The 16,910-nt window shown below is 39.2% G+C and overlaps 1 protein-coding gene across 1 annotated transcript in view; it reads left to right on the forward strand.

The window, feature by feature from the left end:
* The first annotated feature begins 653 nt into the window (after positions 1-653).
* The window catches only part of LOC127426091 (cyclin-dependent kinase 18-like), a 90,538-nt gene continuing 74,281 nt past the window's right edge, over positions 654-16,910 (forward strand). The window contains exon 1 of the mRNA XM_051672606.1: positions 654-914. The gene's annotated coding sequence lies outside the window, so the exon portion shown is untranslated. The remainder of the gene's footprint in view (positions 915-16,910) is intronic.

Here is a 16,910-nt window from a genome sequence, read left to right on the forward strand (position 1 = left end):
ACAAGTCATTTGAACTACTTTTATGGTGCTTATTTTGTCCTTTTTGAAGCTTGACAGCCCCTGGTTACTAAATACATTTGTTGTATGGAAAAGAGTGGCTCGGACATTCTGCAAAATACCTCCGTTTGAGGTTCCATGGAACGACATGAGGTTAAGTCATTTATGACTTTCATTTTGGGGTGAACTATTCCTTTTATGTGCATGCTTTTGTCCTCAGTGGCATTCAAAATGCCTAATTAGTCTATTGTGATGTCTTTGATATCTCTCTTAATAACACACACTAAGAGCTGTGGGTAAAAAAAAGTAAACCACAAAGGAGAGAATCTAACTGGTCTGACAGCATATAGCAGCGAAACGCAGTGTAGTGTAACCTTCCACTAGTCACATCAGCTAATTAATGGCATCCAGGACCATGACAAACACACAAACACTATAGCCATAATCAACAAGATCTAGTATGAAAGAATCACGGTGTCTCTGCAGGCACAGAGGGCTTGCGTTATGAAGTGCTCCGATTGGCCGTTGCTATAACAATAGGGGAGGAGAGACAGCCATGTGGGGGGGTGGAGACCCAGCTTGATTATAAAATCCTTTAGACATTTGCTTCCTGTTTTCTTTTTTTTTCTTTTTTTTCTGTTATGTTTTGGTGCATCTCCTCCTGTCAGGAGGTCTCTCATGAATAGAGGTAGGAGGGAACATAGAGAGCAGGGAAAGGCAAGAGAAGCGGCTGTGCCTGTGTCTATTGCATTCATGCTAAATAAGACACCTCCAGTCTTGGATTATCTGTCTGGCGGTGCACTCGCAGCCTAGGACCCGGAGGCCGCCACCCCTCTTCTCTTTCTCCTCCCTTTCATACTGAAAGAAGAGTAGAGACACAGTCTACTGTTTGCCTCCTGCAGACTCCATACACTTCTGTGAGTATGCAGCTGTGCGTGCAACCATATCTGTGTTGTTTCTGCATTGGTTCAATGATATAAACTGTTTTGAACTGTTTTGAGTTTTAGATGCATTACTAATTGCTGACTAATTCAGACTGTATAGGCACTGAAATGAATTTCCACTGTTTTCATTTCATGCTAGACTTCAGTTGTGCATAAAGTTAAACACTTTAATACTATCTTTATGAAGTCGGACGCATGTTTTGCAGGCTCAGGCTGCTTTTAATCCTTGAATAATGGCATACATGTGCTGTTTTTGTCCTCTTAGGCTTGTTCCACACATTTACTCATCTTTCTAAACCCACACACAGGCGTTAGGGCTGACGTACTCTGATGCAACATATGCGGCTTTGGGGTCATGTGTGCTTGACGACGTGGGCTTTGATGTGCACATGATTCATGGTTGCATGTATACAGCTCAAACTATAGATTTCTGTAGAGTGCTCTCAGCCACCGCCGTCCTGAGAGTGGTGAGATGCTTTAAAGTGACACATTGCAATGTTATCATAACATGCCTGCTTCTTACACTTATATCTGACACCACTAAACCACAAATGCACACACAGAGTCACTCAATAACATGTATTTAAAGCAGGACCAGTATGAAGCAACAATAGGCAGTCAGTGGTGCCTCATTAGAGAAGACAAAAAAAGCTATTAGTAAAGTAGTCATGCATTTGAAAGTAAAAGGCAGTGACAGCTCACTGGTTGTGGATGCACTCTACATAAATAAAGGTTCTTTTTTTTTTTGCCATATAAGATTCTTAAGTTGGCTGTATGGTTGTTTGGAGTTGCTGCATTATTGGTTCTTGCGTATTGGTTTCCAGGGTCTTTAAACTACTAATAGATGTTTTTTTAGAGAATAAAAAGTTCTTTGTGGAACTTTGGAAGGTTCTGTGGCATCAGACTTGTTTTTAAAGGTATAGTTCACCCATAAATGAAAATTCTGTCATCATTTATTCACCGTGTCATTTTGTTCCAAACCCGTCTGACTTTCTTTCTTCAGCCGAACACAAAAAGCAACATAGTCTCATGACAACTTATTCATTTGTACGAGATGGCAAAACTGTAAGATATCATATGACTTGGCCAGTAAGAAAAGGTACAACTTTTATTCCCATAGAGATCAACCAATCAACAAACATGCATCACATTTTACCTAGCCTTCTATCCAACACTTTATTTTAAGAAAGGAAACATCTGTGAATACATTTTGTTACTAATTCCATATTTATTTATACAATTCAAATGACCGATATATGTCAATAACCTGTAATACGCTTCCCTCGCTCTGTTCCAAACCCAGATGTTTTCTTTCTTCTGTGGAAAACAAAAGTTATTGTTGTATTAAATTCACGGTTTAGGTTTAGGGTTTGGGTAAGAGGTTAGACTTTATGGTTAGGTTTGGGTTTGGTGTTAAACTTAGGATAAATCGCAATAACATTATTCATTAGTGTGTTTATTTTTCTCTGTGGGAGTAACAGTCATATGTTTTCATATGAGCCAACTTTTAGGAAGTCTCCTACTTAGACTTTTCTCCTGAGAAAAAGACTCCAGTAATTTCACATGTGTTTCTTTTAGAGTTTAAGAAGAGGTCTCAACATTGTCTCAAACTGTGCTTAGATTTGCCAAGATACCAAAGTCTGCAATCAAAAGTCAGAGATTTTAATATGAACACAAACATTTCACAACAACACCAGATTATGTGCTCTTTGCAATCCACATTAATTTGTATAGCTCTATACACTTACTGTACGTTAACAATTGACTCATTTATGTCCATTTTTGTTTCTCCAAAAGAACTGTGTCAGAATCATCTGAAACTAAGTCAATACTACTCAGTTAAATCTCCTGAGATATGAAAGATCAACTTCTGAGCAATAACACTGTCCTATGGGCCAGTCCCAAATTGGTTTTAACTTTTAAATAAAAGGAAATAAATGTTATTTTCCCTCTAGCAAACAAACATGTGTCTTTCCATCTGCCCTCACTGGCTGATCCTTGTGATATCACATGTTCTGAGTATTTCGAGACCTTCAGAGTCAAAAAGTTCAGTTGCTGATTGAAAGTTGTTTGATTCACACTTTCTCTGATCACAGGGTACCAAATCATGGTATACTCTTAAAGGTATAGTTTACCCAAAAATGAAATTCTGAAGTCATTTACTGACCCCAATGTTGTTCCAACTCACTATGACTTTCTTTCTTCAGTGGAACACAAAAGAAGATGTTAGGCAGTATATTAGTTTCAGTCACCATTGCCTTTCATTGCATTTTTTTGCCATACAATGAAAGTGAATGGTGACTGAGACTGATAACTCTTTTTGCAACTCAGTAACGTCTCATGTCAAGTCATAATAATAGATGGCAAAATCGTATGAGTTGGCTCGTACAAAACCCCTAACCCCTTACCCAAACCCTAAACCTAAACCATGGTTTTAATTGGAAAATAACTTTTGCATTCCATGAAAGAAAGAAAACATTGGGTTTGGAACAGAACAAGGGAAGCGTATTACAGGTTATTGACATACAGTCCATCATCATTTGTATAGCATAAATAAATATGGAATGAGTAACCAAATTTGTTCACTGACATTTCCTTTCTTAAAATAAAGTGTTGGATAGAAAGCTAGCTAAAATTTGTCACTTGTATTGAATTGATTTGAAATTATTTTTGTTGATTGGTTGGTCTCTATGGGAATAAAAGTCATACCTTTTTCTTTTTGTTGATTGGTTGGTTTCTATGGGAATAAAAGTCATATCTTTTCATGCAAGCTAAGTCTTATATATTAAGATTCCACCATCTCATACGAATAACTATGAGTTGTCACATGACTTTGTTGAGACTTTAGCAAAAGTTTCCATTTACTCTCCATTTAATCTTACTGCTATGAAACAACTGTGGAAATGTTTAGTCCAGTACAAGAAAAGGTTATTTTTATGAGTTAGTCATGCTGACCAGTCAGTTTCCTCATAATTTGCTCCACAAATTGTATTCCATTTGTGGGAATATAACCTTCATTTAATAGAAATAGAAACTATAAGGACAAACATGTAATTTAGAGAAGATACTTTTATATTGCCAGTTTATGAGTTCCTTTATAGGTCAAGAGTATGACAGATATTATCGCCAAAATCTAGACGGCTCGCATTTTCTCCCAATGGTAATAGTGCATTCAAGAAGGGAAACTGCTGTTTGTTGGTCTTCTATCTCTGTTAATTTCATTCCTTGGCTGTGCAAACATACTTCGCAAAGACTATTGAAGATAATTGTGCAATTGTGCCTTGGAAGAGAGCATCAAATGAGGGGTTTTATTGCTCATTTGAGATAAACTGTGCCTCCCATTGAGGCGTTTGTGAAGAGTGGATTCATATCAAACATTTCCTCAGGATAAAGTAAGGGCAATATATCAAGTGCTCGGATCTGGTGATGCTAATAGGTCAGAATAAGTGAGCAAAAATCCTCCATTAAAACATCAAGGTTTGGGTTCAGCATGTATGTAAAGTAACATGAGCTCACTGTTTTAAACTTCATCTGTGAATGTCCATATCCCACATTTCAGGCCTCTCGATTATAAAGGTGTTCTCTCTGCCTTTCTTCTCAGCCTTTGTTGTGTTAATGACCTGAAATTCCCAGTCCAACAAGAAATAACACACCAGGATATTTAATGTACACAAACACCACCCTGTATTGTGGATGATTCTTTTTAGTCAAAGCACTGTTGTGCTTTGATGGGAACAGGAAGAAGGTCAACCAAACATGGGCACCAGGGTACATACCTGGGGCAACGAGAGGCTCTTGATTCAACCTCTTCACCATCTGCCCTCTTTCTCTCGCATCGCTGGCATCATTGCTCACAGCACTGTGAACTAATAACCTCTCTTCACACCGCTAGCTAGCAGTTCTCAGTAACGTTTACAGCATGGACTGATTTATGGCTGATTTAAAAAGATGCTGTCCATCAGTGGTGATAGATTGCGATTGTGGTTGTGAAAAAAAAGTTTAAAACAGTTTGTTTTAATACACTTGAAATTGGCATGAAATTGCCTGAAGTTGAAGAAACACCTATGACCGTAATATTATAAATCACAATATAGTTATTTTTCTCTAATAATTCAATGAAAATATGGTTTATATTAAGTAACCATGTGGTATTGCCAATTTTGTAATAATCCAGAGAATTAAAACCTTTGTTTAAATGATTAAAAGCAATATTATTTACTTTTTTATTTTGAAATTAATGAACCAAAAGTTAAGATTATTCATAACACATGAATGACAAGTCCTGCATTGCATAACATTTGAGTTAAGAAAAAAAAAAACTAAAAACGGTAAAACTATCATTGTTCTGACTCTAAATTTTGATTGGATGAGCTGCGTTCAAAGCTGTTCTACAATAGCCGATATATGCACACCTGTGACAGCACTGTACATATGTTGATTTCTGTTTCTATGCTTCAAGTTGCGACAATCTGCAATCATAAACAACAAAACTTCAGTCACTTTGATGCTACGTCAGTAGCTGACACTGTGGGAGCTCCTCTCTGGAGTACTGATCTCTGAAACCATATTCAATCACGAAAATTACATACTTGTAGGTAGCACTTTCCTCCCGCCATATTTTTTCTGTGACAAGCGAGAGCAGGATATAGAGTACGGAGAGTTTGAGGATGATTTACCACAGACTGAGCCTTGTGTCTCTCCTCTTCTCCATTTCAAGAGCCTTCACCTATTTAATACAGCCGTGATGATGTATGCCTTACTTGGTGTGCATGATACGATCACGTTCTGCTGAGATTATGATATAGGTGGATGCTATATTTCTGGAAAACGATTATCCCTGATCAGGCAAAAAAAAAAAAAAGCTTATTTTTGATTGTGTTCATTGTGAGAGCGTGACACTCAAAATGCTTTGCTCTCAGCTTGCTTTCTGGGAAAGCTGATGCCGCTCCCCTCCCTAGGTCTAGCCAAGTGTGGATACAGAGCAGGAAGAGTTTTAAGATGATTTGTCACCGGCTTGAGTCATGGGTCTCTCCTCTTCTCCATCTCAACATTCTTTTCCTGTTCAGTGTGCCTGTGGCAATTTGCGGCTCACACCGCTGTGCTGTTAACGTTCACATTCGGCGATGATGATGATGTCAGGGATATTTTGTTGCAGACTTGCATTGGTGAGACATGAATGCCCAGGTAAGCACCTACTGTAATTTCCCCCTTGGAGCAGAAAAAGGGTACAAAGTGGCCTCTGAGACTGGAACGGGTTGGCAGCAAGACGCAGGTCACTTTCAGTGCCTGTTTCACCGTTGTTGGTGACGTGTCAGACCACTGTTACTGTATGTCGCAACATGGGGAATTAAGGCATACACAGTGCTTTCTTCATGCCTCATGATGGCCTGGTAAAGCGGCCTTCTTGCTTCCCCACCATCGACAAGCAGGAAACCAGAACAAGGTCCATTGTTACTGTTAGCTCCGTGTCATGATTGTCACCTTCCAAAAAAGTTTTTGAACCCTTTTGCTGTTGCATGGGGCTCACAACTACACACAAAATTTATGAAAATTCAATTTAAACCGGAAAACCTGGTGGTGGTAAACAACCACCACCGAAGGTGGGCTTGAGTTCACGAGGCTGCAGGCATGCCAGTTTTGCACTCAGAGGTACAATGTCTCCTTGCCAAATATTTGATAGGTAGACAGGGCTTCTACACCCGCTATTTTCTGCCAGCACCAAGAAGGATGGTGGGCTATTGCCTATGTTGGACTTGAGAAGCTTGAATTGGACACTCAGGAAGTCTCCGTTCATGATGATTATTTAGAGACCGATTATGTCTCATGTCCGTACTCTGGACTGATTTGTGTCAATCGATCTGATAGACGCGTTCTTTCATGTGCAGATAGTGCCTCGTCTCCGAGGGGACTGCATACCAGTTCAAAGTCCTGATCTCCGGGTTGTCTCTGGCTCCCCTCACATTTATGAAATGTGTTGAAACAGTGCTTGCTCTGCTGAGGCTGAGCAGTGTCGGTGTAATAATACTTCGAAGATTGACTGTTATTAGCACAATTCTAGGGACAAACATGCCAGCATAAGGATCTGCTGCTTACACTTAAGGAGCATTTGGACCTCAAAGTCATTTAGGCAAAAAGCTTGTTGGTGCCCAATCGGCAAGTTACCTTCTTGGAACGCACTCAATCTATACTCCGGTGCTTGATGAATTCAAGCCAGGATAGCCCTACTGCTTCAAACTTTCCAGTGGGTTTTGGGTTTAACAGCCACCATGACTGCCATAACCCCTCTGAGCTTATTACATACAGTTGTGGCCAAAAATTTTGGCACCTTTGGTAAATATAAGCAAAGGAGGCTGTGAAAAAAAATCTGCATCGTTTATGCTTTTGATCTTTCATTCAAAAAAATCACAAAAATCGAACCTTTAATTGAAGTCAAACAATTGAAACAGGGGAAATATCTCATTATTAAATAAATATTTTTCTCCAAAACACATTGCCATAATTATTGGCCCCCTTTTATTCAATACTTTATGCAACCTCCCTTTGCCAAGATAACAGCTCTGTGTCTTCTCTTATAATGCCTAATGAGGTTGGAGAACACCTTGCAAGGGATCTGGGACCATTCCTCCATACAGAATCTCTGTTGGTGGACTCTCCTCTTTAGTTCACCCCACAAATTTTCTATGGGGTTCAGGTCAGGGGACTGGGATGGCCATGGCAAGACCTTAATTTTGTTGTCAGTGAACCATTTTTGTGTTGATTTTGATGTTTGTCTCGGATCATTGTCCTGCTGGAAGATCCAACCAGGACCCATTGTAAGCTTTCTGGCAGAGTTAGCCAGATTTAGACTTTTTATCTGTTGGTATTTGGTAGAGTCCATGATGCCATGTATCCGAACAAGATGTCTGGCAGAAAAACAGCCCCACAACATTAAAGATCCAGCACCACATTTAACCGTGTGCAATGGGTACTTCTTCATCTCTGTGTGCGCCAAACCCATCTCTGGTGTTTGCTGCCAAAAAGCTCTTTTTTTGTTTCATCTGACCATAGAACCCAGTAGCATTTGAAGTTCCAATAGTGTCTGGCAAACTTAAGACACTTTAATTTGTTGCTGGATGAGAGCAGAGGCTTTTTTTCTTGAAACCCTCCCAAACAAGGTGATGTCTGATATTTTTTGAGACTTTCTGACCCCAAGACCCTTTCTAATTTCTGCAATTCTCCAGCTGTGATCCTTGGAGATTCTTTGGCCACTTTAACCATCCTCCTCACTGTGCGTGGAGACAATATATACACATGTCCTTTTCCAGGCCGATTTTTAAGATCTCCAGTTGATTGGAACTTGTTAATTATTGCCCTGATGGTGAAAATGGGCATTTTCAATGCTTTGGCTATTTTCTTATAGCCACTTTCCATTTTGTGAAGCTCAACAACCTTTTGCCGCACATCAGAACTATATTCTTTAGTCTAACCCACTGTGATTGATGATTAAGGGAATTTGGCCTGTGTGTTACCTCATATTTATACCCCTGTGAAACAGGAAGTCATGGCTGACAATTTTATGTTCATAGTCACCCAGGTGCACTAAAAAATTTAAAATATGAATGGGAATATACTTCAGATATATTTTACTCATAAGAATTTTTAGGGGTGCCAATAATTGTGCATTCACTCCCATCAAATTGCTGCACCAAGTGCTGTGCAAGGCTCACAAGACAGGAAAACTATGTTGCTGGTTGTGACACTGTGGCCCAACAGCATTTGGTTCCCTGAGCTGGTGGAGCTGTTGGATGCTCTCATGGAGCTCTGGAGACCTCATTTATGACCCCTGAATGGGGCTTGTCTGGCACAGTAGGGCTGTTGCAGCCAGTGCTCAACACCATACTACAGGCCAGAGCCCCCTCAATGAGGTGGCTGTATGACTGTTGTTCCTCTCTTGGTGAGGACCCAGCGTATTGCCCTGTACAGATGATATTCTGCTTCTTGCAAGAGCTCTTGGATGCAGAACTTACTGCATCCATACTTAAAGCATATTTCACTGTAATAGTGACCGGCCATAACCCCTTGAGTGGTTTGTCTGTAGGCAAACACAGTAAATATTCACATAGTGCAAGATGGCTTAGACCCTCTCTCCCCGCTACAGTCCCAGTCTTAGACTTAGCTTTGGTAATAAATATGCTCACAGGTACCCCGTTTGAGCCAAAAGAGGCTAAAAGCATACACATTCTCTCTTTGAAGACTGTGCTGCTACTCACTCTGGCATAAGTCAAAGGTGTCGGGACCATCAGGCCTTGTCAGTCAATGACTCTAAGCTTGGACCAGGCTTGTCAAAAGACATTCTCAAGCCCAGAGAGGGTTATGTACCTAAAGTGCTGGCCACTCCAATTAGGGCACAGATTGTTACCCTGCAAGCATTCTCTCCTCCTCCTTTAGAGTCGGATGAGATTAAGAGGCTGTATATGCTTTGACCGAGTCAATTCAGGCTTTCTGAACAGCTCTTTGTATGCTTTGGAGGCCATTCAAATGGTTTGACCATCTCCAAGCAAATAAATTCCCGCTGGATTGTGGAAGCCTTTGCATTCGCTTTTAAGTTGCAAGGCACACAGGGTCCCATTGGTACTAGTTCATATTACCAGGAGGTTGGCTTCCTTCTGGGCATGGGAAAAGGGCATGTCCTTAGAGGACATCTGTCTGGCTGCAGGCTGTATGTAATTGGCATGATTGAATAGGATTTCAGAGATCGATACTCCTGAGAAGAGCTCCCACAACAGCAGCTACTGACACAGCATCTCATTCCCTCCTTTCAGGGAACCACGTTACATTAGTAACAGAGACGCGTTACACCCTCTACTAACAAGTTCTTCCACATCTTGAATTTTTTGGGGTATGTTACGCTCTGTAATTTCACTTTTCTCATAGTTTATTTGTCACTCTCATATGTAAATAATGTTAAGCAGTTCTGCCAACAGATTGACACACAAATATATCTAAACAGTATAGCAAAATCTCTACCGGTTGTAAGATTTCTACCGCCACACTGTTAACAGCATCATACTGTACCACAGCTCTAGTTTGCAATGTATACTTTAGCAGTAATGTGTACAGTATGTTGATATTTAAGCAAATGTGATTATTGCTTAGTCCTTTAATTCATGTACAATTGAAATAATGAGTAATTAAGACTCTGCTAATTCAATTCACATATGGCAATTTTCCACTGCACGTTACGGTTCGACTCGACTCTGCTCGCTTTACTTTTCTGAGCTTGCTTTTCCACTGCAGTTTAGTGCCGCCTCAATGTGGGTGGGATTATAGGCTGATCGTCATAGTTGCGCCACCTCTACTGCCATGACATCATCTTAAACGCGACACAAACATTACTGACCATAAACAATAACACAACCGCTAGCTGTTAGCTACTAGCTCATTGTGCTGCATAAAGCAGTTGTTGCATGGTGATTTTACACAAGTGTAACAGTTAAATTGCCCTGGTTGTTTTAGAAGCAAGCTTTCCAGTAGCTGGTCAACTAAATAAAGTGAAGCTTTCAAGCAGAATATAGAGTTAACGTTACAAAACGTACCATCCTCCATCGTGGACCCCAACAACGCCGAATCCAGGGCACTCTCCCTCCCATTGCTCGCCAGTCTATTGCCATAGATAGCATCCATTTGGTCGAACCACTTCCACTTTCTTCTATTTGAACCACTCCGGCTGTTGTGGTCCTTGATGGTTCTGTAGTCACTTTTAAGATTTTTAACTTTTCCCTACACTGTTGGTAGGTCCGGTAGTAGCCATGTGCTGCCAACAGCTGAGACACTTCCTGAAAGACTTTTTCGTTTCGTACCGTTTCGTTCGTCGCTAACGAGAGGAACGTCTGCACCTCGTTTATTGACCACGGCGTGGTTTTGCACACAGCCATTTCTTTTTACAATTTGAAAGTCGCATGAACAAATGATATTGCTGTCAATGTTACTAACTTTAAAACTAGCGGGTTGATGTCCCGTGTCGCAAATCCAGTGACGCTGGTAGTGACGATTCTCTCTGACCAGTCAGTGATCAGCAGTGGTTTGACATCACATTTAGTATCGGCTCGGCTCGCTTGGAACCTCGACTGAGGTGGTACTAAAAAAAGTATCAGGTACCAGGTACTATCCACAGTGAAAAACCCCCAAAAAGCGAGCAGAGTCGAGTCGAGTTGAGCTGTACCGTGCAGTGGAAAAGCCCCATTAGAGAAATTATGTATTCTAGAAACACAGTCTGTGTGCAAATTATATGATGAATTTCAGGCGGTATTCAGGATGACATTCACTTCAACTTTTTAAAAGGAATTTCTATAACAAATTTTCAGCGCACCACTGATTGCAGTAATTCACATGACACAAACTGTATTTTGAAGTTAACCAAAAGTCAATTATCATTTTTCTGGTTAATCTATAAAAATACAATTGTTCACTGTAGACAGGTAGACTTTTACTGTTGAAAATGTATTAGTATATGTTCAAATTACCATTAACCAAGATTAATATGCTTGTATTCATTTACGTAAAGTTAAATTAAAACTCTTTACTGTGCACTTCTTTTTTAAACTTTAACTCCCCTGTAATTCACACCCTGAATATAGTCACGGCACGACATCAAGAAAGAGAGACAGAGAGATACACTATCGATCTACAAATAGCAATTATGGCTCTAAAGGTCTCGGCAACTATTGATTTACTACAAATAACTTATAGAACTGAGTGCTTATTGATTTTTGTTTTAGATAGCAGACCTGATGACATCACTATAAATATGTGAGCGATTACAGTAGATTAATGGACTACTAACTAGACAGATAATTAGCCTGTCATAATTTAACCCATGACTTCCACAGTTATTTATTACATAGCATATGGCACAAGGAAAAAATGGGCAAAGGTTGTCTGTTCAGCTCTGCATATTTAATTATAAGGGGCAAAGGTTGGCTATTTTATGCTGTGCATTTGAACAGAGGGTTATCTATACAGATATACACAGACTTAGCATTTCTGTATGAACTTCAATGCTGCTTCTGTTGCAGAATGGATATACATAAGCCGCTTTGTTTGTCTACTGTTCTGCAAGATCTGCAAAACTTCATTTTCTTAATACATTTTTGTTTTGTTTTCTAGTAAAATTATCTAAACATCCTTAAAAGAAGATAAATTGAATTTAGAAGCAAAAGGACATAAGATAGACTGTAACAACTTTTTCCTAGTAACATTAAGAAATGTGTTTTATGTCGAAACATCTAAATAATTTGTTCATTCAAGTCAAATATGTTATTAAATATTAATTAATCAACTCAACAAAATAGGTTATACCAACAAAGTTCATTTTTGAGGGTTATATCAAGTAGAAATAGATCATTAAGGTTCCCACTTTTTTGTGTATTAAAGGTCTGGTTTTCAGAGTAAAATTTAGTGAGGTTCATGCTTAAAACAAGTAAAGACTATTTGCCAGTATGGCAAGAACAATATATTTAAAGAGAGAGCTTTAAATTCCTTTGTTACAACATCAAGTTTTGATTTTGTATGTAACTTTATCTCGCTGTCCTAGACTTATCTATGAAAGTCCATATCCCACATTCACTGAATGCTTAGCATTGGTAATTGACAAAAGTTTTGGATTTTCCTGTTAATTTCATATAGGCTATTTGATTTCTGATTACTTTGGGTGTGAAGGTTAAGCCTTTTAAAATGACCCATGGAATTTACTGTATGATGACTCATATATCAGCGCAATGTGACACAAGAATCTGTAATAATAAATGAACAGTGATATTAGTCACAGTAAATCCCCTTTGTGTTGCATGTATTGTGTTTAATTTTGTCACTTTTAAAGAATAACAAACTTAGATCAGTGTCATCTCTGAGAATATCAGGGGGACGACATTCTACCAACATCACAAACAGAGCTAGTCCACCAGCAGCACTGAAAATGTCACCACAGTTTTATTTCTATAAATCATATCTCGTTGAGGCCATTAAAGGGTCATAAACTTGTACGCGGCCTCAAGCAAACCAGCACGGGACCAGTTCCTTCAGCACAGAACATACTGCCATGTCAAATCCTCCACAGAAAAGCATTTTTCATATCTGGCTAGTTATTAAGCTGTTTAGATCTATATTCTGTAGTATAGCCAGACATAGTCTGGAGTCCATTAGCTTTGCTAGCGTTGTACCGGTTGAGATTTATAAACACTGTACTGTTACTTTATGTCAACAAATGTCTCATTTGCGTTTTGTTTTCAAGGGAATTTTAGGAGAAACATATGAGACAAAGTTGATACCATAATATAACTGTGAACTCCGTAAGTCCCTTAAGCTAAGAAAGAACAACCTGAGAGTTAGCACTCATGCTTATGTATGCCTCAGCCTAGTAGTTAATTCCCGGTACTGTTTACGGTCTGCTGTTTGCTGAAAAAAATTAATTACTGTCTTTTACAGGAATATTTTCCAACACTTCAAGCAAATCCAGTTTTACTATAAAAGGTGCTACACACTGACCTTTACAGTAAACTAAACAAAAGTAGAATGTTGTTTTAACAGATCGCTAAAGGTTTTCATAGCGACTCAAGCCTGTTAGCAATTGGCTACAATCTCTGTGGATACAAAGCATGACAAAATGACCATGTAGTCTTCACCAGGCTTAGTTTCTTTTCACAAAGCCAGATGAACAAATAAAACTATGTCAAATGTTTAGCTGCTAGTTGGCAGTTCTCTTTTGTTTTGTCATCAGATGTTCTGTATTTTAACTAAGAGAAACACTGGGGCCATTGTTTTAGCTTATCGGTGAAAGATTCTTCTTTGTGCATCTACATATCTAAAGAAAGAGCTCCTTGTAGTGGTACAAGACATCTCGCTAGTCATAGGGACAACAGACTGAGAAAACAAAAGGTCATTTTTTTGCTCCATCAAAAATGGAGGCAAGAATTAAAGGCATTTTTGCTGCAAGGCTTCTTTCTAAAAATATACAATCACTCCATCCCCCAAATTTATGCGTGCTTCGGATTTGAACCCATGTCAAGTGTTTACTCAAGTAATAAAAAGCATACAAGCAAATGAAGGAAAATTATACGGAACCGGCACTAACAACATTACTAATGCATCATTCACAGATTGCTCCTTTTCAAAAAAGACACACTAATATGGCAATCCATGTAATATGCATCTTTATCTATGTCCACACATGCCAGGGAGCCAAAAGGGATGACAAATAGCCCTTCCTGACATGTCATTTGCAGCTTTGCCGAATATTGAACTGTCCTTGTCTACATGGAATCCATTTGTCTTCGTTTAGCTGCCGATTTTCAGCTTGACAGGCAGGAATATTGTTCGGGGAAGGGGATGGGGTCACACATGTAAGCACTGCCATCCATCTTAAGGCGGGCGTCTCAATTACACAAGCACTGGGACGGGACGGGGCGTCGCACAAGGTCTGTTACAGTGCATTCCATCAATGGAAAACAACAGCTGAGGATAATTCAGTATTTTGCTAAATACTTAATAGTTAAAGACTGCATAAAATTGAAATTGGAGTTTTGTGGCTTTAAGTTCATGTGTGTTAGCTTTGAAGTTGCCTATGTTGTAAATGTTGACAATATTCACTTTAAGCAGATATTCACATTTAAAATTTACAGTCTCTCTCTTCTGGGAACATACACCAAAACTATTGATGACTCATCTTGCACTCACTGATTTTGCCCAATAAAATGCTCTCTACAAAGATAATGTCCCTCCCCACAAAGACAGTCACACACCGGATGAGAAGCGCCATGCCATGTCCTTCCATGGGTAGGAAATGAGTGGAAAATATAGGCTACGGTCAATAATGTTTATTGATTTAGGTCGAATTTTGTGGAAGAATTTTGAGTAGCCCCCGGAGTTGTAGTTGGGTGCCACCGAAGGCATTCGAGAAACCCTAGTCTGCATGAAAAGAAAGTCCGTGGTGAACTCTGGTACGGTTTTCTGCTGAAATGAACACAATCATCCTAAAACACGGATGTGAACTGCTATTGATGATGAATAATTTGCGTCTTTGCATGCTCTTTAAATAAACGCCTTCAGAGAGCAGCTCACATTCATCACATCTTTACAAATTCAATGCATCCGCAGAAGACAGACGCATGTGCCGTTCTGTGCATGTAAAGTTTTGTTGCTAAATCCAAAAAGACAAATACTTCCATTACGCAGTGGAACTGAGTCATTACCTAGTTGAAGAGGTAAACAGCTGCCATTAGTACTTGCGTTGATGACACAATCGTACTGCGGTTCGGACTCAAATAATATGATGTGAACAGAGACCAGCGGGGACAGGGTGAGGGGTGAGGAATTGAACTGGGGTTTGAACCAAGTGTGAAAGCAACCCTAACCCTAAAACAAACCCTAACCCTTAAACAAACTAGTTCAAATGTTTTACTTTTCTTTTAGCTTCCCAAAAACATACAGGCAGTTGTAGACCAAAGTATAAAGGAATATTGTCTGGAGGAATACAATGCAGCTGCTTGCAGAGTTGTCGCTTTGAAAACAGGGGCAACACTGTGTTGCCACTTTGTGAGTAAAACCCCAACAGAGCATGCACTTGAATGAATGTTCCTACATAGCGTGTACGCCACTGGAGTGAAAACTAATCTGACCACAGGGTTGAGGCTGGCCTGTCTTTATTTGGTCTTTACTGTCTTTATTGAGTCAGAATTGAAAATTTGGGTTACTTGCTAATGTAGCCATTACGGACATTATTCCAGAGGCAAACCATCTTGACACGATAGACACTGAACATTTTAATGGACAGGTAGGCTAATTTATTGAATGGAAATGATTCCGGAAACTGCCTGTAGGGAGAAAAAAAAAAAAAAAAAAATCACAAATGAGATCTCAATATCTCAACTGTTTCCCCCAGACAGCAATAAGATAAAATGGAGAGCATTCATTTTGCTCGTCTGCTTCTCAAGTGTTTCTACTATAGTTTAAATGAGAACATTGTGTCTCCTGAGAAATACAATTTTCCTCTGGGCACATTTACATATGTATTTCGAGACATGTCTGGTTATTTAATATAGAGAAATTCTATAGCGAGAGTATAGGAGAGTATCCTGTAACTCTCTGAGAAAGTATCCATTACATTTTGGTGGTAATTTCAGAAAAAAATGTAAAATACATTTTATATTTCTGAATGTGGACCAGGCAAGGTCATAGTGGACAGGCACAGCCTAGTGGGCTCTTCTACTCATTAATCTGTCTAGACCCCCGGCCGTCCCTGTTTATTTCACTTTCACTGTGTCCTCATGACTTCCCAAAACAGAAAGAGAGAAAAATGAAGAGAGAGAGAGAGAGAGAGAGAGAGAGAGAGAGAGAGAGAGAGAGAGAGAGAGAGAGAGAGAGAGGGTTGTTTTTCCCCTGAGTTACTATCCCTTGTTAGTGATTCCTTTCTTTATTGATTTTACTCAAAAAACAGCAAGGCTAAATTACACGTCTGTTCCAAATTGCTATTGTTTTTACTCACTTTACTTGGAATATTGGTAAATCTGAGAAAAAACATGTTATCCACTGCTGGCTTTTAATTTCCCTTACCAATGGTAAAAAAACAGCTTGAAAATTTCAGGGTTGAATGATTTTAAGAATTTAAACACTATTGTTTCACAGATATGTTGAATTTAAAACCAAAAGGAAGTGGCTTTTGAAACAAAGTATACTGAGTTCCTTTATTTTGAAGCCTGACAGTCTTTCCTTTAGTAGACTAGCACCTTCTTTGCTCCAGGGATGATATTACAGGAGTGCACTTTCAGATGAATGACTCATTGAGTCCCTTGGGCATCTGATAGGATCTAGGTCATCTTTTTACAGGCACATGTTTCCAGAATCAGGAGTTTTGTACAAAATATGGTGATTGTTTCTGGATGATTGGTTTTTGGGAAAAACTGCAGTATTTTAGAGCTTAATCATATAAAAAAGTTT

This window comes from Myxocyprinus asiaticus, chromosome 35 (genome assembly GCF_019703515.2).
Source record: "Myxocyprinus asiaticus isolate MX2 ecotype Aquarium Trade chromosome 35, UBuf_Myxa_2, whole genome shotgun sequence".
Lineage (NCBI taxonomy): Eukaryota > Metazoa > Chordata > Actinopteri > Cypriniformes > Catostomidae > Myxocyprinus > Myxocyprinus asiaticus.